This window comes from Camelus bactrianus, chromosome 36 (genome assembly GCF_048773025.1).
Source record: "Camelus bactrianus isolate YW-2024 breed Bactrian camel chromosome 36, ASM4877302v1, whole genome shotgun sequence".
NCBI lineage: Eukaryota > Metazoa > Chordata > Mammalia > Artiodactyla > Camelidae > Camelus > Camelus bactrianus.
Window position 1 is genome coordinate 9784524 of NC_133574.1, and position 12645 is coordinate 9797168.

General features: G+C 41.9%; 1 long non-coding RNA gene across 1 annotated transcript; it reads right to left on the reverse strand.

Moving 5' to 3' along the window:
• Positions 1 to 21: 21 nt before the first annotated feature.
• On the reverse strand, positions 22 to 10579 carry LOC141576189 (uncharacterized). The gene is made up of 3 exons (XR_012504442.1): positions 10232 to 10579; positions 4965 to 5534; positions 22 to 264 (listed from the first exon to the last, which is right to left on the reverse strand). It is a non-coding gene; the product is annotated as an uncharacterized LOC141576189 (long non-coding RNA).
• Between the last annotated feature and the right edge of the window lie 2066 nt (positions 10580 to 12645).

The window sequence follows — 12645 nt, forward strand, 5'->3', positions numbered from 1 at the left end:
CGACTTTATGGGAGACACGGAGAGAAGCTGGCAGAAAACCTGGCTGCATGGATTGAGGAGATGTGCGAACACATTGATGAAAGTTGTTCTTCTACAGTGGAGAATATCGGCATGGAGACATCTCTAGAGCATACCAGGCTCGAAAGACATTCATGAGACCTACTGAACCTCGGTGATACTGGCAGAAACATACGGAGAATCAAGGTTCCCTTGAGAAAGTTACTCGATTCTCTGCTCCAGGAACGGGTCCAAGATTCCTGACGTCTAAAAGAGAAGAGATGGCAGAGATGATAAAAGTGCTCATGTTCATGGAAGAGGTCGTGAGAAACCACACATCCCAAGGGGCATTTACGAATCATACTGACCGAAATGCACCAAGCCCAGGTAAGCCTATTCCCAAGTTTGTGCCTAGCTATCAATCACATGCTCTTCCCTCCACTCCACTCAGGCATCCATTTCAAAGGATCAGAACCTGAGCTGCAATGAATCCAGTAGGAGGAGGGCAAGCCCCTACTAGAACCAGAGTTCCTCCTACTTCACACTCAGTGAACAACAGTGAAATCCATAAAGTTCAAATACTCTTGAATGAAATATATAAGAATTGAATACTTAGCTCACACAAAGAAATGATGACCTTCCCCTAGATTCAGGAAATGCTGGGTTTATGTATTCTTTGGGCTGAAAGGAGTGTGGGAAGTGAGGGGAATCTTTGAATGAACTTGAATATGTATTAGGCCTCAGTTTCTCAAGACAGTACATGAAGATATTAGAAGTCAGATAGTGAACTGAACTGTAAAAGTCGCCAAACACATTAAAGACACAAGTTTTGTGGACCGTCTTTCCCTTCCTTCAAGCCCCGTGTTCAATATAACTTGGCGGTGCAGACATGGTTGTGTTAAATTGCTTTACCCAACATGATCATATGATTAAGCCTTCTCAGCACTGATAGAAAAACACGTGCTTCTCAATAGCCTAGCATAGCTGCAGCAGGTTTCTCATAGTTAAATGCCTCTAGGTGCTTTTGGAATCAAGCCTAAATTTGTATATTCTATTTAGATATTCTTGTATATTCCTAGAAAATAATGTTACCCCTGGAAATGCTAACATTGCCTAGTATGTGTCATTGGGAATAAAGGGCACCACATGCACAAGGGAAACCCAGGTTGGGGGTTATTTCATGGTTCCAATAGTTATTTCATTCTTCCTTTTGTTGTTGGAGGCTTCAAGAGAAAATGGTTGGCATGTCCCATTCAAACTTTTGGACTGCTATTTTACATTGAATCTGTCTGTTTTTTCCTTAGAGCTGACAATTTGTAACTGATATTGTCAAGTCTGGCTTCTACTTTGATTTGGTAATTTTCAAAAACTAACTTCAATTTCATATAATTCCCAAAACACTTAAATCGATACTATTAATCTTCTTAAAGCCTGCAACTGCTTATCAACATGATGTCATAGCTGGTGTCTTCGGACAAACTTTCCGACCACGGCTGTAAAGAAAACGGAGCAATACAAATATCCAATTTCTGTGAATTATTTGAGGAAAGTGTTGATTTATCGGTGCCCATTAGGCAGAGAACCACTGCAAACTGTTCTCACTAGCTACCATATACAAAACATTGTAAACAATGAATCACACATCCCTTGGCACAGGACACTTGCGGAAGAGTGGTCTGTTATTTCCAAAGACAGGCTGAGGCGACAGAAATCCTGGAAGCAGGAAAAGGCAATGTAGAGAATGTAAACCAGTGCAGGATCTGACCTCTGGTAATGGAGCATCAAAGGTGAAACTCTGTTTTCCTTGGAAGCACACTCTCAAGCGGGCAGCATGCACGGGATTGAAGGTGATGCGCTGAGTGTTAGAAGAGTGAACAGCAGATGCTTGGCTGACAGATCTCAAAGAAATCAGCTCAATATATCCCCACAATTGTATCTGAGATGAAGATCCGAGCTGCCAAATCTGATCTAGAAGAGACAGCGGAAAAAGTGGGATAGGGCTACGGATGATGGCCCTCACAGAACTCAGGGATCTAGAGTGTGTTGTGGGTTTTGGTGGGTAATTTCAAGAGAGCAAAGAGAATTGTGACCTCAGGGATACAGCAAGAGCACTGGTGAATTAGGTTGAGTTAATCGATATGTCCTATGGCCACATCCACTGCATCTGCAGGACCAGGGTCCAATTTGACATTTTGCCAATAGAGTACCTGTGGGGCTCAATCAAACGTATCATGCATCTGGACTGAGTTTCCAGGGGGTATTGGGTTTGAAATCTGTATTAGAAAGTATAGAATCTGATATATTCAAAACCTGGATTGAGATTACAGTCTGGAATGAGGCAGAGGATGAGGAACAGCTCTGTGGTTGCATTCGTGAACCCATTAATCAAGAATGAGAGAACTAGGAAGAGTGGTCAAAGTCCACAGAATGAGAAGATGAATCATTTCTTACAGCATTATCACCCAAATGCAGATGCTACATTTTGAACGGCACTGACAGTTTACTGCACGGAGGACACATAGGTCAGACTGCGGGATCATCCCAGCAGGCCCTGAAGTATGACATCCATACACATGCTTCAACTGGTGTTTCTGTAGACAGAGAAGCTCTGGGAAGAACTGGTAACATTGGGACATTCCCATGGAAGTAGAAAGTACAAGCGCACTCTATGTTGGCTGTTTTGGAGACACTACAAAATGACATACAGAAGAATGCAGAGCCGAAAACCTATAGAAGCTTCATTTCCACTAGAGGAAGTGCCCTGTGCCCTTTCAGAATTGTGAGATTAGTGTAATAAAAATGAGGTATTACTAACTGAAACAGTATGGTGTGTTCATCACAACAAAGGCAACACCAGGATTTAGAGATATACCAGACAACACACACAGGAACAGGGCATGGCATCAAGGTCTGGAGAAAATTGTCCTCACAGAAATACCATGGAATTGCGTACACCAAAGAGTCTAAAGTTTCCACTTAACCAAGCCCTAAAATTCTATATTAGATACATGATATTACCTGACCTGCAGTTTAAAAGAAGTATAGTAAAAGAAACAGGAAGTACCATTTTCAGTTCCAAAGAGATTGAAGGCCCAAATAATAAGTTTTCAAACAACTTGACGGCAAAACCAAAACAGAGCAAGCTCTGAAAATGGAGGAGAGGAAAACACTGATGAACCACAGTGCCTCAGAATCACAAAAGGCAGAATACCAGGAAAGGGGAAGAGAAACTCGAAAGAAGAAACCAATAGTATTAGAAAACTCAATAGATGAGATAAAAACTGGGCTAAAGTCAATCCTAAGCAGACTACATAATGCAGAGGGACTCGTGAATGACTGTGAGGACAGGGGAACAGAAATCCCTCCATCAGAAGAAGACACAGGAAAGCAAGTGCAAACCAATGCTAACATCAATGTTGACTCCTGGGTTAAGAAGAAGCAGGTAAGAATAGGATTCATAGGATTCCCAAATGGAAAAGCAAGAGATAAAATAATAAATTCTGAAAAGGAATTTGTGGAATAATCACAATGAAACTTACTGAAAGCCAAGAAAGTATCATCTATACGAATTTAGGTAGTAAACAGCGTCCAAAAGAGGTGGAATACCAATAGACCAACAAGCAGCTGTAGAATTCAAATAAACAAATTTCATGATCATCCCAGTGATGTAAAATGCACCTCGAGGAAAGCAAATTAGTCACAACAGAACCTCCAGAGGGGTTTCAGCTGATATCTCGGCAGAAATTTTGCAGCACTGGGAGGAGTGCCAGGACATAGACCATATCCTGAATGAGAAAAAGCTGCAATCTAGGGTAGCCTATGCCAAATGACCGCCGTTTATAACAACGGCAGAGCTAGGGAATTTCACTGACCGGCAAACCTGAAAAGAATTCAGCAGTTTGAGACTGATTCTAAAACAAAAATGAGACTCTTACCCTGAGTAGAAAAGTAGCAAGATGAAATGGAAATAACAAAACCATTATAGCAAATGCAAGAAGAGCCTGAGTTGCAAAGAAGTAAGAAGAAAAAGGCAAGGAGGACATCAAAATCCTAAAGATGGGAGAGGGTAGCAGGAAATCATAGGTGATTTTAAGCACTATCTTAAGTGAATCAGCTTACATGACTGTCTGTCTGAAGCAAAAGGAGAGATGCATGGCCTAATGTGTTTGCAAACAATAAGAAAAACCAACAAATACCAAAAGGTTACAGTTGGCTGACATATACCAAACAACCATGATTATTCAAAACAAAATTCTCAAAGTGATGTCAAGGATCATTCAGCACGCATCGACCTATTATCGCTGTTAGCATGTACTCAACACACTTGTATCCCGAAAACAGACGCGTGCATTATTATTCATAGATACAGATCCAGAAGTGCATATCTTGAGACAACTCAAATGACAGTTTTGAATAAGGGTGGGTCATAGAACGGGATATAGACTTAGAATTCCTCCAACAGGATGAACGAATGCCAAATTCTACCGTACGTAGAGAAGAAATGGCATAAGCCTATAACAAAGACAAGTAGCTCTGCAAAACTGTACTAAGAGCAAAAGAGACAGACAGGAAAGTGCACGTTGGGATTGGTTTTATTTCTAGGAATTTCTGACCCCATGAACCCAATGGATCCATGTTCTGAGAGTGTGGGTGTTTCAGCAGAAAGCAACAGACGGATATGTAATCTGGGTGAATGGATATTACACAAACATGAGATTCCTTGAGTGGGTCTCTGTGTACTGTGAAATGTTAGAAAGATTAAATAGGTGTGAATCCATAAACTGATCATGGACACTCTTCCTTCCGTTTGTACTGTCTATACAGAACTGAACAAAAGGAAAGAGGGAAGAGAAAAGGACCATGGGACCCTTGTGGATAGAATCACATTTCCCTTAGGAAACTCTCCTCTAATGCAGCATCCACCCCAACACTGACTTGATGCATCAACCACTGGGGATGGCAGTTACCGGTTGGATTCCAGGTGGAATGTTGTTGTGTACCACGAGGAATGTTGCGGCTGGTGGATCCAAGGTAACTGGGCAGAATTCTGTGGGTGGATCAGTTTGATGGTGTGTCTGCTGCCATATGTGGGGATTGGGTTAAGTCTTCTTTTCGGGAAGCTGAGTAAGTTCGAGAAACTGCTGCTGCCCAGTGTCCTTAGTTCACGGGTCAGTTTCCAGAATCTGAAAGGGCAGACAGTGGAAGATCTGCCTGTCATCAGCTTACTGGAGAGGCTCCGAGGTATTTTCAGACTTGCCCAGTACTTTTGATATCGACTTTATGGGAGACACGGAGAGAAGCTAGCAGAAAACGTGGCTGCATGGATTGAGGAGATGTGCGAACACATTGATGAAAGTTGTTCTTCTACAGTGGAGAATATCGGCATGGAGACATCTCTAGAGCATACCAGGCTCGAAAGACATTCATGAGACCTACTGAACCTCGGTGATACTGGCAGAAACATACGGAGAATCAAGGTTCCCTTGAGAATGTTACTCGATTCTCTGCTCCAGGAACGGGTCCAAGATTCCTGACGTCTAAAAGAGAAGAGATGGCAGAGATGATAAAAGTGCTCATGTTCATGGAAGAGGTCGTGAGAAACCACACATCCCAAGGGGCATTTACGAATCATACTGACCGAAATGCACCAAGCCCAGGTAAGCCTATTCCCAAGTTTGTGCCTAGCTATCAATCACATGCTCTTCCCTCCACTCCACTCAGGCATCCATTTCAAAGGATCAGAACCTGAGCTGCAATGAATCCAATAGGAAGAGGGCAAGCCCTACTTGAATCAGAGTTCCTCCTCCTTCACACTCAGTGAACAACAGTGAAATCCATAAAGATCAAATACTCTTGAATGAAATATATAGGAATTGAATACTTAGCTCACACAATGAAATGATGACCTTCCCCTAGATTCAGGAAATGCTGGGTTTATGTATTCTTTGGGCTGAAAAGAGTGTGGGATGTGAGGGGAATCTTTGAATGAATTTGAATATGTATTAGGCCTCAGTTTTTCAAGAGAGTACAGGAAAATATTAGAAGTCAGATAGTGAACTGAACTGTAAAATTCGCCAAACACATTAAAGACACAGGTTATGTGGACAGTCATTCACTTCAGTCAAGCCCCGGGTGCACTATATCTTGGAGGTGCAGACATGTTTGTGTTAAATTGCTTTACCCAACATGATCGTATGATTAAGCCTTCTCAGCACTGATAGAAGAGCACCTGGTTCTCAATAGACTAGCATAGCTGCAGCAGGTTTCTCATAGTTAAATGCCTCTAAGTGCTTTTGGAATCAAGCCTAAATGTGTATATTCTGTTTAGATTTTCTTGTATATTCCTAGAGAGGAATGTTACCACTTGAAATGTCAACATTGCCTAGTATGTGTCATTCGGAATATAGGGCACCAGGTGCACAAGGGAAACCCAGGAATGGGGTTATTTCATGGTTCCAATAGGTATTTCATTGTTCTTTTTTTTTGTTGGAGGCTTCAAGAGAAAAGTGTTGGCATGTCCCCTTCAAACTTTTGGACTGCTATTTTACATTGAGACTGTCTGTTTTATCCTTAGAGATGACAAAATCTTTCAGAAATTATCAAGTCTATCTTCTATGTTGATTTGGTAATTCTCAAAAACTAGCTTCAATTTCAATAAATGCCAAAACACGTAAATCGATAGTATAAATGTTTTAAAGACTGCAACTGCCTTATCAACATAATGACAAAACTGGGATCTTTGGACAAATCCTACGACCATGGCTGTAAAGAAAATGGAGCGAAACAAATATCCAATTTCAGTGATATATTTGTGAAAGTGTTGATTTGTCGATGCCCAGTAGGAAGAGAACAAGTGCAAACTGCTCTCACTAGCTAACATACACAAAATATTGTAAAAACACACTCACCCAGCCATTGGCACAGGACACTTGCCTAAGAGTGGTCTGTTACATCCAAAGACAGGATGAGGCCTCAGAAAAACCGGAAGCAGAAAAGGGAAAGTAGAGAATGGAAACCAGTACAGGATCTAACCTCTGGTAATGGAGCATCAAAGGTGAAACACTGTTTTCCTTGGAAGCACACTCTCAACCGGGCAGCAGGCACGGGATTGAAGGTGATGCGCTGAGTGTTAGAAGAGTGCACAGCTGATGCTTGGCTGACAGAACTCAAAGAAATCAGCTCAAAATATCCCCACAATTGAATCTGAGTCCAAGAATCAAGCTGCAAATCTGAGCTTGAAGAGACAGCGGAAAAAGTGGGATAGGGCTACGGATGATGGCCCTCACAGAACTCAGGGTTCTAGAGTGCGTTGTGGGTTTTGGTGGGTACTTTCAAGAGAGCAAAGAGAACTGTGACCTCAGTGAGACAGCAAATGCACTGGCGCATGAGGTTGAGTTTATCGATATGTCCTATGGCCACATCCACTGCAACTACATGACCAGGGTCCAATTTGACATTTTGCCAATAGAGCACGTGTAGGGCTCATTCAGAGGTATCATGCATCTGGACTGAGGGTTCCAGGGGGCGTTGGGTTTGAAATCAGTATTAAAAGATTTAGGATCTGTTACATTCATAACCTGGATTGGGATTACAGTCTGTTTTGAGGCAGAGGATGAAGAACAGCTCTGTGGTTGCTTCGTGAACCCATTACTCAAGAATGAGAGAACTAGGAAGAGTGGTCAATGTCCACAGCATGAGAAGATGAAGCATTTCTTACAGCATTATCACCCAAATGCAGATGCTACATTTTGGATGACACTGACATGGTACTGCACCGAGGAAACACTGGTCGGTCTGCAGGATCATCCCAGCAGGCCCTGAACTATGACATCCATACATATGATTCCACTGGTGTTTCTGTAGACAGAGAAGCTCTGGGAAGAACTGGTAACATTGGGACATTCCCATGGCAGTAGAGTGTACAAGCGCACTCTATGTTGTCTGTTTTGGAGACACTTCAAATTGACATACAGAAGAATGCAGAGCTGAAAACCTATAGAAGCCTCATTTCCACTAGAAGAAGTGCCCTGTGCCCTTTCAGAAGTGTGAGATTAGTGTAATACAAATGAGATTCTACTAACTGAAACAGTATGGTGTGTTCATCACCACAAAGGCAACACCAGGATTTAGAGATATACCAGAGAACACACACAGGAACAGGGCATGGCATCAAGGTCTAGAGAAAATACTCCTCACAGAAATACCATGGAATTGCTTACACCAAATAGTCTAAAGTTTGCACTTAACCAAGCCCTAAAATTCTATATTAGATACATGATATTACCTGACCTGCAGAGTAAAAGAAGTATAGTAAAAGAAACAGGAAGTACCATTTTCAGTTCCAAAGAGATTGAAGGCCCAAATAATAAGTTTTCAAACAACTTGAAGGCAAAACCATAACAGAGCAAGCTCTGAAAATGGAGGTGAGGAAAACACTGATGAACCACAGTGCCTCAGAATCACAAAAGGCAGAATACCAGAAAAGGGGAAGAGAAACTCGAAAGAAGAAACCAATAGTATTAGAAAACTCAATAGATGAGATAAAAACTGGGCTAAAGTCAATCCTAAGCAGACTACATAATGCAGAGGGACTCGTGAATGACTGTGAGGACAGGGGAACAGAAATCCCTCCATCACAAGAAGACACAGAATAGCAAGTGCAAACCACCGCTAACATCACTGTTGACTCCTGGGTTAAGAAGAAGCAGGTAAGAATAGGAATCATAGGATTCCCAAATGGAAAAGCAAGAGATAAAATAATAAATTCTGAAAAGGAATTTGTGGAATAATCACAATGAAACTTACTGAAAGCCAAGAAAGTATCATCTATACGAATTCAGGATGTAAACAGCGTCCAAAAGAGGTGGAATACCAATAGACCAACAAGCAGCTGTAGAATTCAAATAAACAAATTTCATGATCATCCCAGTGATGTAAAATGCACCTCGAGGAAAGCAACTTAGTCACAACAGAACCTCCAGAGGGGTTTCAGCTGATATCTCGGCAGAAATTTTGCAGCACTGGGAGGAGTGCCAGGACATAGACCATATCCTGAATGAGAAAAAGCTGCAATCTAGGGTAGCCTATGCCAAATGACCGCCGTTTATAACAACGGCAGAGCTAGGGAATTTCACTGACCGGCAAACCTGAAAAGAATTCAGCAGTTTGAGACTGATCCTAAAACAAAAATTGAGAATCTTACCCTGAGTAGGAAAGTAGCAAGATAAAATGGAAATAACAAAACCATTATAGCAAATGCAAGAAGAGCCTGAGTTGCAAAGAAGTAAGAAAAAGAAGGCAAGGAGGACATCAAAATCCTAAAGATGGGAGAGGGTAGCAGGAAATCATAGGTGATTGTAAGCACTATCTTAAGTGAATCAGCTTACATGACTGTCTGTCTGAAGCAAAACGAGAGATGCAAGGCCTAATGTGTTTGCAAACAATCAGACAAACCAACAAATACCAAAAGGTTACAGTTGGCTGACATATACCAAACAACCATGATTATTCAAGACAAAATTCTCAAAGTGATGTCAAGGATCATTCAGCACGCATTGACCTATTATCGCTGTTAGCATGTACTCAACACACTTGTATTCAGAAAACAGACGCGTGCATTACTATTCATAGATACTGATCCAGATGTGCATATCTTGAGCCAACTCAAATGACGGTTTTGAATAAGGGTGGGTCATAGAACGGGATATAGACTTAGAATTCCTCCAACAGGATGAACGAATGCCAAATTCTACCCTACTTAGAGAAGAAATGGCATAAGCCTATAACAAAGACAAGTAGCTCTGTAAAACTGTACTAAGAGCAAAAGAGACAGACAGGAAAGTGCACGTTGGGATTGGTTTCATTTCTAGGAATTTCTGACCCCATGAAACCAATGGATCCATGTTCTGAGAGTGTGGGTGTTTCAGCAGAAAGCAACAGACGGATATGTAATCTGGGTGAATGGATATTACACAAACATGAGTTTCCTTGAGTGGGTCTCTGTGTACTGTGAAATGTTAGAAAGATTAAATAGGTGTGAATCCATAAACTGATCATGGACACTCTTCCTTCTGTTTGTACTGTCTATACAGAACTGAACAAAAGGAAAGAGGGAAGAGAAAAGGACCATGGTACCCTTGTGGATAGAATCACATTTCCCTTAGGAAACTCTCCTCTAATGCAGCATCCACCCCAACACTGACTTGATGCATCAACCACTGGGGATGGCAGTTACCGGTTGGATTCCAGGTGGAATGTTGTTGTGTACCACGAGGAATGTTGTGGCTGGTGGATCCAAGTTAACTGGGCAGAATTCTGTGGGTGGATCAGTTTGATGGTGTGTCTGCTGCCATATGTGCGGATTGGCTTAAGTCTTTTTTTCAGGAAGCTGAGTAAGTTCGAGAAACTGCTGCTGCCCAGAGTCCTTAGTTCACGGGTCAGTTTCCAGAATCTGAAAGGGCAGACAGTGGAAGATCTGCCTGTCATCAGCTTACTGGAGAGGCTCCGAGGTATTTTCAGACTTGCCCAGTACTTTTGATATCGACTTTATGGGAGACACGGAGAGAAGCTGGCAGAAAACCTGGCTGCATGGATTGAGGAGATGTGCGAACACATTGATGAAAGTTGTTCTTCTACAGTGGAGAATATCGGCATGGAGATATCTCTAGAGCATACCAGGCTCGAAAGACATTCATGAGACCTACTGAACCTCGGTGATACTGGCAGAAACATACGGAGAATCAAGGTTCCCTTGAGAAAGTTACTCGATTCTCTGCTCCAGGAACGGGTCCAAGATTCCTGACGTCTAAAAGAGAAGAGATGGCAGAGATGATAAAAGTGCTCATGTTCATGGAAGAGGTCGTGAGAAACCACACATCCCAAGGGGCATTTACGAATCATACTGACCGAAATGCACCAAGCCCAGGTAAGCCTATTCCCAAGTTTGTGCCTAGCTATCAATCACATGCTCTTCCCTCCACTCCACTCAGGCATCCATTTCAAAGGATCAGAACCTGAGCTGCAATGAATCCAGTAGGAGGAGGGCAAGCCCCTTCTAGAACCAGAGTTCCTCCTACTTCACACTCAGTGAACAACAGTGAAATCCATAAAGGTCAAATACTCTTGACTGAAATATATAGGAATTGAATACTTAGCTCACACAAAGAAATGATGACCTTCCCCTAGATTCAGGAAATGCTGGGTTTATGTATTCTTTGGGCTGAAAGGAGTGTGGGAAGTGAGGGGAATCTTTGAATGAACTTGAATATGTATTAGGCCTCAGTTTCTCAAGACAGTACATGAAGATATTAGAAGTCAGATAGTGAACTGAACTGTAAAAGTCGCCAAACACATTAAAGACACAAGTTTTGTGGACCGTCTTTCCCTTCCTTCAAGCCCCGTGTTCAATATAACTTGGCGGTGCAGACATGGTTGTGTTAAATTGCTTTACCCAACATGATCATATGATTAAGCCTTCTCAGCACTGATAGAAAAACACGTGCTTCTCAATAGCCTAGCATAGCTGCAGCAGGTTTCTCATAGTTAAATGCCTCTAGGTGCTTTTGGAATCAAGCCTAAATTTGTATATTCTATTTAGATATTCTTGTATATTCCTAGAAAATAATGTTACCCCTGGAAATGCTAACATTGCCTAGTATGTGTCATTGGGAATAAAGGGCACCACATGCACAAGGGAAACCCAGGTTGGGGGTTATTTCATGGTTCCAATAGTTATTTCATTCTTCCTTTTGTTGTTGGAGGCTTCAAGAGAAAATGGTTGGCATGTCCCATTCAAACTTTTGGACTGCTATTTTACATTGAATCTGTCTGTTTTTTCCTTAGAGCTGACAATTTGTAACTGATATTGTCAAGTCTGGCTTCTACTTTGATTTGGTAATTTTCAAAAACTAACTTCAATTTCATATAATTCCCAAAACACTTAAATCGATACTATTAATCTTCTTAAAGCCTGCAACTGCTTATCAACATGATGTCATAGCTGGTGTCTTCGGACAAACTTTCCGACCACGGCTGTAAAGAAAACGGAGCAATACAAATATCCAATTTCTGTGAATTATTTGAGGAAAGTGTTGATTTATCGGTGCCCATTAGGCAGAGAACCACTGCAAACTGTTCTCACTAGCTACCATATACAAAACATTGTAAACAATGAATCACACATCCCTTGGCACAGGACACTTGCGGAAGAGTGGTCTGTTATTTCCAAAGACAGGCTGAGGCGACAGAAATCCTGGAAGCAGGAAAAGGCAATGTAGAGAATGTAAACCAGTGCAGGATCTGACCTCTGGTAATGGAGCATCAAAGGTGAAACTCTGTTTTCCTTGGAAGCACACTCTCAAGCGGGCAGCATGCACGGGATTGAAGGTGATGCGCTGAGTGTTAGAAGAGTGAACAGCAGATGCTTGGCTGACAGATCTCAAAGAAATCAGCTCAATATATCCCCACAATTGTATCTGAGATGAAGATCCGAGCTGCCAAATCTGATCTAGAAGAGACAGCGGAAAAAGTGGGATAGGGCTACGGATGATGGCCCTCACAGAACTCAGGGATCTAGAGTGTGTTGTGGGTTTTGGTGGGTAATTTCAAGAGAGCAAAGAGAATTGTGACCTCAGGGATACAGCAAGAGCA